Here is a 13,675-nt window from a genome sequence, read left to right as displayed (position 1 = left end):
GTAAAACCTCTTTGTATTCATTAATCATAAAGTAGTCCTTTGAGGTAGGTGCGTCAGCATTGCCATCTTATTTCATTTTACACTTCCCTAGCCCCTTTCTTTCCACCTTCATCAGGTACTTAATTTATAAATAACATTTACTTTGCACTAAGGTTTAATTTGGGCAAGATTTTAGTTCCTTTGGGCTCACATCTTTTGAGGTGTGGCATGAGGAAAGATGTGGGCCAGAAAGCACCAGAGAGGTTGGGAGAACAACTAAGGATTCTGGGAGATGGCAGCATGCAGTTCTTAGGAGGGGCATAGCTCTACCAAGACAGAAACAGACTGCGTAGATGGTGGGGTCTTGGGTGTATTGTTCTTGCTTATTGTATTATTTAAGCACTTAACTATGTGCCAGGCACTGTACTAAGTGTTGTTATCTCACTAGACTGTAAATTCCTTGAGGACAGGGATCATGTCTATCAACTCTATTGCATCATACTCTCCCTGACACTTGGTACTGAGCTCTGCACATGGTGAGGGCTCAACAAATACCACTGATTGACTGACTGGAAAACCTTCCCTCCTCCAATCTGCCAGACCACAGTCCTCCCCATCTTTACTGAATCCTGAAAAATCACCTCCTCCTGGAAGCCTTTCAGGATTCATTTTCACCACCCTAGGTTGTGTCAACCTAACAGACAATCACAGAACATACATATATATTTTGATTTACGTGTCCCATTTATTCACACACTGAGTTTTTCCATACTGTTGCCATTACCAGTTGTACCTTTTTTTTCCCTGTAGCATTTAAGGAATTTATGGTTGCCTGTCTCCCCTGCCTCCACCATCACCCCACATTTGACTGTAAGCACTTTGGAGGTAGAAGGTTGTGATTTTTTTTCTTCCCTTCAAGGCCCTACTGAGAGCTCTCCTCCTTCAGGAGGCCTTCCCAGACTGAGCCCCTTCCTTCCTCTCCCCCTCGTCCCACTCTCCATCCCCCTCACCTTACCTCCTTCCCTTCCCCACAGCACCTGCATATATGTATATATGTTTGTACATATTTATTACTCTATTTTACTTGCACATATCTATTCTATTTATTTTATTTTGTTAGTATGTTTGGTTTTGTTCTCTGTCTCCCCCTTTTAAAGTGTGAGCCCACTGTTGGGTAGGGACTGTCTCTATGTTGCCAACTTGTACTTCCCAAGCGCTTAGTACAGTGCTCTGCACACAGTAAGCACTCAGTAAATACGATTGATTGATTGATTTTTCTTTCCACTGTATTCTCCTAACTGATTAGAACAGCACTCTGCACCCTGGTTTTCAATAGCTAGGTGTTCGATAAGTATTACTGAAAGAATGAGAGAATTCTGAAGATTTAAAGACTGCCCCTTTTTCCAAGGCAACCTCCACTTAAACGGGGTTGATCTAAGCTCAAGGGACTCCAAAGCGGATTCTTATTCCCTCCATTTCTAAAACACGATTCCTCTCACAAGCTCAATACATATCACGGGAGTTCTCATTCTGGTTCACAATATCCTCTGATGTCGATAGGGAGAAGATGTTGCTAATTCTCACGTGGGGAGAGGGAAACAGACACACTGTGATGAAGGGATTTCCCCTAGGTCACCTAGCAAGGCAGCCAAAAACCATGATAGAACCCAGGTATCTGACTCCTAGCTCTCCATGGGCTCTCCATTGTTCCACTGAAATGAGGAAACTGCACATAACTGTCATTCATTCTGCTACACAGTTGCTGTGGATGCAACACATGAAAGAAGTAAACAAACTCACAGGAGGGTAACTACACCTGAGGAAACTAGCTATTTTCAGAGTTGTTGCAGAGGTAAGACTGAGTACTGACTCAGAAGGAAAACGGATGAGCTAAAAGTGTTACCAAATAGAGAACGAAGCATTTGTAAACAGCAATTTTCAAGCTTCATTAATCAGGATATATACTTGCTAATTACACTGTTTTGGTGATAAGAAGCCCAAGAAAATGGTCTCCTTTGTACCAGTTGTATTTTTTCTGGAGTGTCTCAAAACACATTTCAAACCTCAATTATTTCTCTCTTCCCTTCCTCACAATGGCAGTGGTGTTAGTCTCCTTTAGTGAAGATGAATCTGATCAAGGCTATCGAGTGAGACAGACGAGGAAATCTCATTCTCCCCCTCTCAATTTTACGTTCAGCACTCCAGACCATCCTTCCTCCCTGGCTGACTGTGTGGCAGGAAGGTATTCTATTTCCTCAAGGTGGACACTCATTTTGAAGACACATGGCAAACGGGGAGGTTGCAAACTCTAGTGATGCCTCTCCCTGGAGAATAAAGCTGAGCAACGACTTCTTAATCCTACCTCCTCTTCTCCTTCCTCTCCTCATTAATCTTACTTCATCAGCCCCTCCCCCCACCAGCCACTGATTGTATTTGGGGGTTTTCTATTTTAATTTAGCCTTGTGCTGGCAGTGCTCGCATACCCATACTCCTAGGAGGTGAACCCTCGTTGTCGCAAACACAGGTGGCTATCGGCAATTAACCTTCTATTTATTTATTTATTTTCAAAAAAGTGCCATTTGTTAGTTTTTACCAAAGTAATTACAGGAAGGTATTTAAGTAAATTGGAATCAGGTACACCTGACCCAAAGAATTGCCTGTGACCTGCAATTCATGTATCATGGCTTTCTGATGCTTAGCACAGTGTTCTGCACACAGTAAGTGCTCAATAAATACGATTGAATGAATGAATAAAAGACACCCAGGGCAGGAAAAGAAGGAAGCATTCCTTCATGGTTTTTTCATGGTGACATGAAAAAAATAGATTTTAAACAATAATAGTAATAATAATAATTATTATTATTATGGTACTTGTTGAGCTCTTACTACATGTCAAGCATTGTTCCAAGCACTGGGGTAGATATAAGTTCATCAGGTTGGACATGGTCCCTGTCCCATAGGGCTCATAGTCTTAATCCCCACTTTACAGATGAGGTAACTGAGGCACAGAGAAGTTAAGTGACTTGACTGAGGTCACACAGCACATATGTGGCAGAGCTTGGTTACAACCCAGATCCTTCTGATCCTCAGGCCCATGCTCTATCCACTACGTCACACTGAGGAGGAGTTGAAGTCTACCATATTTTGAAAAGCAAAGCAATTCAGCTCTTGAAGTTTGCATTTAGGGGGAGAAAGTGATCGCAAATTCCCGTGACTTTGTGTAACTTTTTATATTTTTTCAAGGTACTTTGACATCAGTCATCTTATTTTATCCTCCAAACATTCCTGTGAGGTTGATATGACTAGCTCCATATTACAGAAGTGGAAACTGAGGCACGTTGGGATTATATGATTTGCTCAAGGTCACCCACCCATCAGGCCAATAGCAGAGCCAGGGCTAGAACCCAAGTCCCTTGACTCCCAGTCCAGTAACCATGATGCCTCCCCTCAGAAATCACCCTCAAGTTTTATTTTATGACAATTTCAAGACATATGCTCTCAATATGAATTTCCATACTCTGCAGACCTGGAAGAATGAAACTCCATATTTGACGACTACCAGGATGGGAGGGATACATAGAAGATTCAACATCTATTTTGTTGGGAGTGTTTTAGCTGCCTGATTGGAGAACATTTTGCTTAAACCCTTTCAGTCTTCAGCTACACTCTTTTCTCATAAATATTAGTTGCAAAAGTAAACATAAACAAGAGGCGTCTCTTTGAGATCCACAGAATTGAGGGACAAGCATAGCTATTCCAGACATCAAATGATCAGTCCACCAGTAGTACTTATGGGGCACCAGTTGTGAGCAGAACACTGGCCTAAGCACTTGTGCGAAGAAAAAGGAGTTAGGAGTCGGGCAGTGAAGAGCACTATATTAAGTACCTGGAAGAATGTAATAGAGTTACTAGGTCCCTACAGGCAAGGAGCTTACAAAGCCAAAACCTCATTTAGTCAGTAGCTTTGCCCAATTTACCCACCAGACCATTGGCCCACAGAATCCAATGGTCATGGTGGACAAGCGTGCAGGTTGTTATGGCTGCTGCGGCTGTATCTGTTGGACTCTAGACCATAAGCTCGTTGTGAGCAGGGAACGTGTCTGCTTATTGTTATATTGTACTCTCCCAAGCGCCTAATACAGTGCTCTGTACACAGTGAGCACTCAATAAATATGACTGAATGAATGACTGAATGACTCTGAGTCATGTGAGGGAGAGAAGAAAGATTGGGCCTAAGGGAATGAAAGCTGAAGAAAGAGGATGGATGGGCAATACTGACAAAGGGAGATTTGGAAGGGTGAGAGAGAAATAGGGGAGAGGGAGAGAGCATGACAGACAAGAGGAAGCACGAGGGATTTCAGCAGCCTGGAATAAGGAATAATATCTGGATCCTGTACTAGAGAAAGTTTTTTGGGGGGGGGTGGGGGGCGGAAATTGGAAGGCTGCCCAGCCAGTTGGAGTTTCTAGCAATTTGTTTATTAAGGGGCAAGGATAACTGCATTGGGCTAACTTTACATGGTTCTGGGGGGAACTGATGACTTATTATATTATTTGTATATACTGTCTGTACCTGTGCAGAGATTGGATTACTGGCTGCTGTGTAAATCCAGTTTTTCTAAGGCTTTGATGAGCAATGAAATGAACCAAGTTACATATTTTCTCCCTTTATTAAGCTTTAAAGAATGTAAGGATAATAGAGTGAAAGCCCCTCGTGGGCAAGCAATGTATCTTTTGCTTCTATAGTGCAGAAGTCCCAAGCACCCTGGACCATGTATTCCACTTAATGGGTGCTCAGTAAAAGCCATTACTAGTAGAAAATGGAAACACCACCAAAAGGTCATGGCTTCTCAGGCAAGTTCAGGCCCCCAAAGTTTTATAATCTGATCTCCGTCTATCAACCAGTGGTCTTTATTGAGCGCTTACTGCGTATTGAGCACTGGTTCAGAGAGTATGTAGACCTGATTCCTGCCCTTGAGCAATGATGTTAATGATGTGCATTTTGCTGTAATTCTATTTGTTCTGATGGCTTGACACCTGTCCACATGTTTTGTTTTGTTGTCTGTCTCCCCCTTCTAGACTGTGAGCCCATTGTTCGGTAGGGACCATCTCTATATGTTGCCAACTTGTACTTCCCAAGCACTTAGTACAGTGCTCTGCACACAGTAAGTGCTCAATAAATACGATTGAATGAATGAATATAATATTGCTCTTCATCCCAGCATCCCATAGGAAGAGTATCATCTCCCAGCCTTTTACCTATGAAGATGTGGGCAGGGAATATGTCTATTTATTGTTTCATTGTACTCTCCCAAGCACATAGTACAGTATTCTGCCCATGATAAGTGCTCAATAAATATGGTTGAATGAACGACTGAATGAATAAGAAGATGTTTTAAAGTGTTTTTTCTACGCCCTTTCCGAGATCTCCATCTATTATTCTGGGCACTGAAAAGCTCTTGCATAAGTATGCAGATTTATCAATCAGTGCTTGGCAAGAGGGCCCCAGCTGAATGAGGATTGCTTGTGAATTGCATATTGTTGGAACTACACCAACCTGACACACATCACCACCCAACCCGACTCTGTATAGGATATCGTATTGCCTGAAAAATTAATGAAAACTGGCTGGGATGTAAACCTTATGCCACGGACCAAAAAGGGTATGAAGGGCAGCAGAAAAAAAATGTGAAGAATGGCAATACTTTCCATCTGGGAAGTATCTGGAAGGACAAATGGGAAAATAATTCAATGTGCCAATGATATGATATTGAGAGGTGTCGCTAAAACCAGTGAGGACAGAGGAACCGGCACACATAGAGCTGGAAAAGGTTAGCAGCTCAGGCAGAAAACAAAATGAAGCTCGGTTTGGGGAGAAGAGAAGCTGACATGCCTGGGGAAAGCAATCTGAAACAGAAATACTCATTGGGAGGGAGAACTTGGGGAAGCAATAAGGCTGACAATAACAGAGAATCAGTGGCTTGGTGGAAATAGCACAGGTCTGGGCATCAGGAGACCAGAGTTCTAATCCTGGCTCCTCCACTTGTCTACGGTGGACCCTTGAGCAAGTCGCTTAACTTTGCTGGCTATCAGTTTCCTCATCAGAAAATGGGGGAAAAATACCTGTTCTACCTACTACTGTGAGCCTGACGAGGGGTACGGATTGGGTCTGACTGAATATTGTGTATCTACCCTCCTACGCCAGATTTGGCCAATCCTCACCATAAACTACTGGATTACGGGTACCGCAGATAATATTAGCTATTACGGGATTCTTATTTAATGACGCTGTATAAATAATTAATGAAATACATTACTTGCTATATTGCGTGCTAGAACACTGCTGGGAACTCCCATTCCAGCATGACACCAATAAATAGGAAGGTGTTCAAATTCAGAGGAAAGAGCAACAAAAATGATTAATGGGTCCAAAGAATTAATAAAAGCCTCGAGGTGCTGACTTCTGGGGTAACTATTTAAAGAATTAGATCCTTATCCTGTGGAGAAACAAGGACAAATAAAGTATGGGGGAACCGAGCCCATGTATTTTGAAGGAAAATGGGAGATGATTTGGTTGAAATGAATTCAACATTTCTGCTAGGTCTCATTTTCCCCTGTTGACTATGAGAAACAGTCATCCAAAAGCCTGAAACGTGAGGTCACATCCTCCTCACTTACCATTCTACTGCCAGTAATTTTCAAAATGGAATTTTTCATCAGTAAACTCTTTTACTTACCCACTAAACCATAATCTGTAGGCTGTAAGCTCTTTGAGGGAGGGATCGTGTCTGTCAATTCTATTGCATTCTCCCAAAAGCCTAGTATAGCGCTCTGCACAGAGTAAGAACTTAATATATACCATTAGCAAATACCATTGAAGGATTGATTCCCACAGAATCACAGCCCACAGAGTGCAGGCCAGTAGAAGTGACAGGTGGACATTTCCCTTTGAGAATGTTTTTCTCCTATCAAACCTTCCCATGAACCCCTAAAGGGATCTTGTTAGAATGTTGTAGTCATGATCAATTCCTGATTCCAAACACCACAATGCCAACAACTGGCTCACCTTCTTTTTCATGGTTCCCCAAGAGTTAACATGGTAGGGCAAGAGTTGGAAAAAATGTTGAAAATGAAAATGAAATGGTCATTTCCTTTGCTGAGTAAAAATTGGGAGAGGAAAATGAAATGGCAAAACTCCTTAATCTTCAAGCCCTGTGATGTTTACCGACAAGTAGAAACACTGAAATAAATTGTTTAACTTGCTTCTTGAGAGCTGGGAACAGGTGATCTACTTCTATTGTACATTCCCAGATATCTAGAACAGTGCTCTGCACATAGAAGGCACTCAGTAATGCTAGTCATGATGATGGCGGCTGCCAGTGTCCCATTAATAATAACTGTGGTACTTAAGTGCTTACTTTGTGTCAAACGTTATGCTGCACACTGAAATAAATACAATAAAACCAGATTCATTCATTCATTCATTCAATCGCATTTATTGAGAGCTGTGTGCAGAGCACTGTACTGAGTGCTTGCGAAGTACAAGTTGGCAACATAGACAGTCCCTCCCCAACAACGGGCTCACAGTCTAGAAGGGGGAGACGGACAACAAAACATGTGAACAGGTGTCAATTCATCAGAATAAATAGAAATAAAGCTAGATGCACATCATTAACAAAATAAATCGAATAGTAAATATGTACAAGTAAAATAAATAGAGTAATAAGTAAACCAGATGACACAGTCTCTGTCTCACGTGGGGATCAAAGCCTAAGGAGAAGGATAAACAGGCATTTAATCCCCATTTTATGGATGAGGGAATTGAGGCACAGAGAAGTTACGTGACTTGCTCAAAGTCCCACAGCAGAAAAGTGGCAGAATTGGCACTAGAACTCAGGTCCTTCGGACACCCAGGCCCGGGTTCTCTCCACTAGGCCATCCACACTGCTTCTTTCAATCAATCAATCAATCAGTTGTATTTATTGAGCACTTCCTGTATGCAGAGCGCTGTACTAAGGGCTTGGGAGAGTGTAATACAATATAACAGACACATTCCCTGCCCACAGAGAGTCTGCAGTCTAGAGGAGGAGACAGACATTAATATAAATAAATTATGATTATGTTCATAAGGGCTGTGGAGCTGGGACAGGGGATGAATAAAGGGGAGCAAATCAGGGCAAAGCAGAAGGGAGTGGAAGAAAAGGAAATGAGGGCTTAGTCAGGGAAGGCCTCTTGGAGGAGAGATGCCTTCAATAAGGCTGTGAATGGAGGGGGAGTAATTGTCTGTTGGATTTGAGGAGGGAGGGGTGTTCCTGGACAGAGGCAGAATGTGGGCAAAAGGTTGGTAGTGAGATAGATGAGATTGAGATACAGTAAGAAGGTTGGAATTAAAGGAGTGAAGTGTGTGGGCTGGGTTGTAGTAGGGGAACAGCAAGGTAAGATAGGTGGGGGCCAGGTAAGTGCAGGTGGGCTTCCTTCTAGACTGTAAGCTCTTTGTGGGCAGAGAACGTGTTCACCAACTCTTACGTTGTACTCTTCCAAGCACTCAGTACAGTGCTATGCACACAGTAAATGCACAATAAATAGCATTGATTGATTTATTAGGCTAAAAATGTTAGTGTTGTGCAATCTGGAAGGACATAGGCCGAGAAGGGACGTGATTCACAAAGTTCACAAAATAATGAAGCTGGGAGGTGGGGCAAGTGTGAATTTTTTTTTTTAATTCAGATACCACCTTTACACGGGTGAGGCCCAAATCTCCCTCATCAGTCCTGACCTGCTTTATGCTCCATGGTTCCTCCTGTTTCTAGAAAACAGGTTCACCAGCCCCTTAAACTCAATATGTCAAAAATCAGCTCTCACACCTTGCTCCTCTAATGCCAACTTACTCACCATATCGCCAACTTATCTATGTTGCCACCAACCCTCGCCCAAGTCCTGCCTCTGGCCTGGAACTCTCACCCCTTTCATATGGGACAGATGATCACTTTCCTCACTTTCAAAGGCTTATTTTTTTTTGGTACTTAAGTGTTTATTATGTCAGGCACTAAGTGCTATGGTAGAAATGAGTAAATTACGTTATACACTGTGAAACACTGTGGGATGCTGGGACCTTGCCCAAGAAGCTAGTTTTGAGGTGGCAGAGTGGTTAATTGCTGCTTTTCTGTTTCCAAAATTAGCCCATCTGCTAGGGAGAGAATGGGGTCTCAGTTGATCCCATTTGGCTTTTCTCAAAAACCAAACCAGTAACTCCAGGTTTTACACAGCAAGGATTTAAACTGTAGATAGGTGATTCTATATTAGCCTCTGTTCTTCTTCTTTGGCTCCAGCTCTGCATTGCTGTTCCACACCCACAAAGCACTTGGGTACTCAAACAATTGAATTTACTCAGCACTTAATGTGTGCAGAACACCGTAATGTGTGCTTACTCACCTCATCTCCTCACAACACTTAATTTTGTATCTTTAAATTCAGCTGATTCCCCTACATATAATTTATTTTAGTGCTTGCCTCCCCTGCTTGAAGTCAGGGATCATGTCTACTAACTCCATTATATTCCCCCAAGTGCTTAGTAAAGTGGTCTGATTGCAGTAAGTCCTCCATAAATTGATGGATAGGTGGATTGATTCAGCAAAATCATTCAACGCCTCCTCTCAGATATCTAAGGGAGTAAGTGCTCAATAAATACTACTGACTGACTGTTTGGGGAGTTCGCTCTATATTGAACTCTCCCGAGCATTTAGTAGAGTGCTCTGCACACAGTAAGTGCTAAATAAATGCAACTGAATGAATAGGCCATTTCAGTTCTATTTAACCTAAGCAAGTCTTCCCTACTTATCTGTACCTCTGAAAGTAACACTGGGAAGATTTGAAGGCCTCTGAAAAGGCTGTGGATGGGGAAAATGCACGTGTTAATGGTGGAGAAAACAAGCAACTGTTCCATTTACCCATGTGGCCGAACCATTTGATTTTCCTCCGCAAAAACAGTCCCTCGGTTCCTCCCAAGTTGATTTAAGACTCTCTAATCTTCATTGCCGAAGTAGCGCATTGCACAGTTCAGCGGCTGCCTTTGTTGTAAGAAGATGTCATTGGCTTACACCTGATAAGATGCTTCTCCTTCCTTTCACTTCCTGAGTTCTTCTGTTAGTCTGAATGTTGGGTTTTTTGGGTTTGTTTTTTTTTTTTGAGCTCTGAAATTCATCTGGGTTTGATGACTTGTCAACTTGTAATGGCTCTCGTTGCCCAATTATCTTTTATGGCATAATAATAAAGTCTTTTAACATTTCACTTTCTCCCCCCAGGAAAATGCATCTCTGCCTATGGATTCTGACCTTCAACTCCTATTGTGAATACGGAGACAAAAAAATCTCATTCCAGGCTCTCAACCATATCAACTTCATCTGCACTTTCTCAGGGTTCTCCCTGATGACTCACTACCCTGCCTGTAGCACCTTATGTATTTAAAGTAATGGAGTTATTTAGTTTTCCTTCCTTTGCTTTTACCCTTCTTCCTGATACTCGCTTGTCACTGAGTTTTACACTCCTATCCTGATCTTTTTTTTCCAATTATTTTCCTGAATCAGTCATGAGTCCCTTTTCATTTGCATAAAATCCATTTGCATAACTGTTCAGGGTGGAACTGTGAGCTCCCTTCCCACTGTTTCAACTCTTTTTCCCCAATTTCAACAACAACAATATTAATAGTAATAATAATAAGCACTGACGTTGATAGGAGGTACTCAGGAAACATTTGCTGCCCCACAAAGGGCTGAAAGAATAAGGGAGAGGAAGAACCTGTTCTGAATCCCCATTTTACAGGTGAGAAATCTGAAGCACAGAGAAACTTAGGGCTTTACCCAAGATTGCCCAGCAGACAAGTGACCAGGAACAGTGTCTAATCCCCCCGCAAGCATTCTTTCCCAATGTTTATTACAATGTACTGCACACAGCAGGCACTTAAATTATATTACTATTGGTACCATTTTTTCTAGTACAATACAACGGAGTACAATATGACATAATTAGCAGACATGTTCCCTGCCCATAAAAACATGTTCCCGGCCCATAACGAGCATACAGCCTAGCGGGGGAGACAGTCTGATATGATTAAGTGCAGTGCTCTGCATATAGTAAGCACTCAAATACCACTGATGATGATGGGGAAGAGGAGGGATGAGACCAGCCAAGAGAGTGCCTCTTCATTTAGAGTATGGGAGAAGAACTTGGGGTGCAATGGGGGAGGGAGTGGAGCATCGAGGGGATGGAGCTTGGAGGGAGCAGGGGAACAAAAAGAAGGGGGAAAATAAGGAGAGAAAGGAGAAAAATAATAAAAAGGATGGCCACTGGGCCAGTTGAAGCGTGGCTCAGTGGAAAGAGCAAGGGCTTTGGAGTCAGAGGTCATGGGTTCGAATCCCGACTCCACCACATGTCTGTTGTGTGACATTGGGCAAGCCACAACTTCTCTGAGCCTCAGTTATCCCATCTGTAAAATTGGGATTAAGACTGTGAGCCCCCCGTGGGACAACCTGATCACCTTGTACTCCCCCAGAGCTTAGAACAGTTCTTTGCACATAGTAAGCACTTAACAAATGCCATTGTTGTTATTATTATTATCAGTTGAAATTCTTCCCGAGTGAAAAGAACACTGGTTCCAGTTCGGTGATGATTTAGTGGATTCCACTTCAGAACCAGCAGCTTGAAGCAACTGGCCTAGTGGATAGAGGGTGGACCTGGTAGTTGAATAAACCTGGGTTCTATCCCTGGCTCTGCCATTTGTCTGCTGTGTGACCTTGGACAAATCACTTCACTTCGTCATGCCTCAGTTACCTCATCTGTAAAATGGGAATTAAGAATGTGAGCCCCATTTGGGACAAGGACTGTGTCCAACCTGACTAGCTTGCATCTACCTCAGCACTCAGTATACTGCCTGGCACATAATAAGTGCTTAATAAGATGAGGGAAAAAAAGAATTGTGATTATGGACAGTTTAACCAAGATCAATCATATTTATTGTCTAGAGGAAATCGATGAATCAATGAGCACTTAACATATGCAAAGTGTGGAATAATGTGCTTGGGAGAGTAAAATACAACAGAGTTGGTAAACACATTTCCTGCCCACAAAAACCTTGCAGTATAGAAGGGAGACATATTCAATGACGGCTATGCACATAAGTGCTGCGAAGCTGAGGTGGGGTGAATATCAAGTGAATAACGGGTGCAGTTCCAAGTGCATAGGTCATTGCAGAAGGGACAAACAATAGGGGAAAAGAGGGCTTAATCGGGGAAGGCCTCTTGGAGGAGGTGTGATTTTAATAAGGCCTTGAAGGTGGGGAGAGCAGCTGGTCAGTCATGTATGAAGTGAGAGGGAGTTAGAGGCCAGAGGGAGGATGTGGGTGAGGTGTGGGTGTGAAGGTAGATGAGATCAAGGTATAATGAATGAAGTGGAAGAGGGTCCCCTAATTTGTAAGCTGGACCAAAACATTTTTGAGGAGATTAAAAAAAATATCATTTTGCATTTCCTTCCAAGTGTGAGTAAGCTATTTCTCACCCACAGGAATCATCGCATAGCAACTCCGCCGTAAATACCAAAAGCCTATTTCTAAATCTGCTGGTAATTTCACACATTTGATCTAAAGACACACATTTCCCCAAAGAGCATAATTGTTTCCTCTGATCCAGGGGAAAGGCAGACTCGAAGTATCATAAACACAGCATATTTACTTTCAAATTTTAATTATCAATAAGTACAGAAGAAAAGTAATGAAAAATGAGAAGCAGAATAATTCATTTTTCCTGCTAGAGGTGGCTTCCTTAATAGTTAAAAGAACAACTTTCTACACAAGAGTAAAAAAAAAAAATCACTTACAGACCTTGAAGCAGTTCAATAATTTGTTCTTTTTGACTCAGCAACTACAAATGTCTAAGTTATTCTGGGCAGTTATAACAAATGACTGTGTCAAATTTTGATGAAAAATTTCCTAAACCTTTGAAGATGCTCTCAGCCACGGAGAATAAAGTTCAATTAAAAAAATTAATGAATGCAGCAATTCACTGCAGCTGATTTATGAATAATTGCCTCAAAATGAAATGCTATTGAAATCAAACTTTCTAGATGTCACAATAAGCATAATGCCTATTTGAATACGCAGGATTGTTTGTTCACCATGATCATTAGGGCTACATGAAAAAGACAAGTCTGACTAGGATCAAACGGAAAAATAGAAGGGGAACTGGGGGTAGAGGCTTAGATTCAAGGGGATTAGGTTGAGAAATGAAATGGGGTGTTTTTTACTAACTGAAAATGGAGGGAAGAATTTGAATGAGGAAGATCATTCCAGTTTAAAGAAACCCTCACTGGAGCTAATAATAAAGATAAAACCTTTTGTTGTTTTTGTAATTACCTCAGCTTTGCCATGCTATCAATTATTTGCCGTTATTTGTTTCCTATTTGATTAGCCAAGCTGAGATGATTAGCTTTGTTGTTTTTTTCTCCAACAACAAAATAATTATATATCTCCAATGTTGCATTGTTTTATTAATTTCAATGGAATCCATGCCAATGCCTAAGCCTGGAAAGAAAGGAAGGATTTCTTAGAACTAAATGCATAGGGTGCAATTTTTTTTTCTTTCTTTGTCTTTTTATATGGTTTCCCCTAACTCCACAGCCTTTAAATTCAGCTCAAGTGGTCAGGTCACTC

The sequence above is a fragment of the Tachyglossus aculeatus genome, chromosome 18 (assembly GCF_015852505.1).
Source record: "Tachyglossus aculeatus isolate mTacAcu1 chromosome 18, mTacAcu1.pri, whole genome shotgun sequence".
Taxonomy (NCBI): Eukaryota; Metazoa; Chordata; class Mammalia; order Monotremata; family Tachyglossidae; genus Tachyglossus; species Tachyglossus aculeatus.
This window is presented reverse-complemented; position numbering follows the sequence as displayed.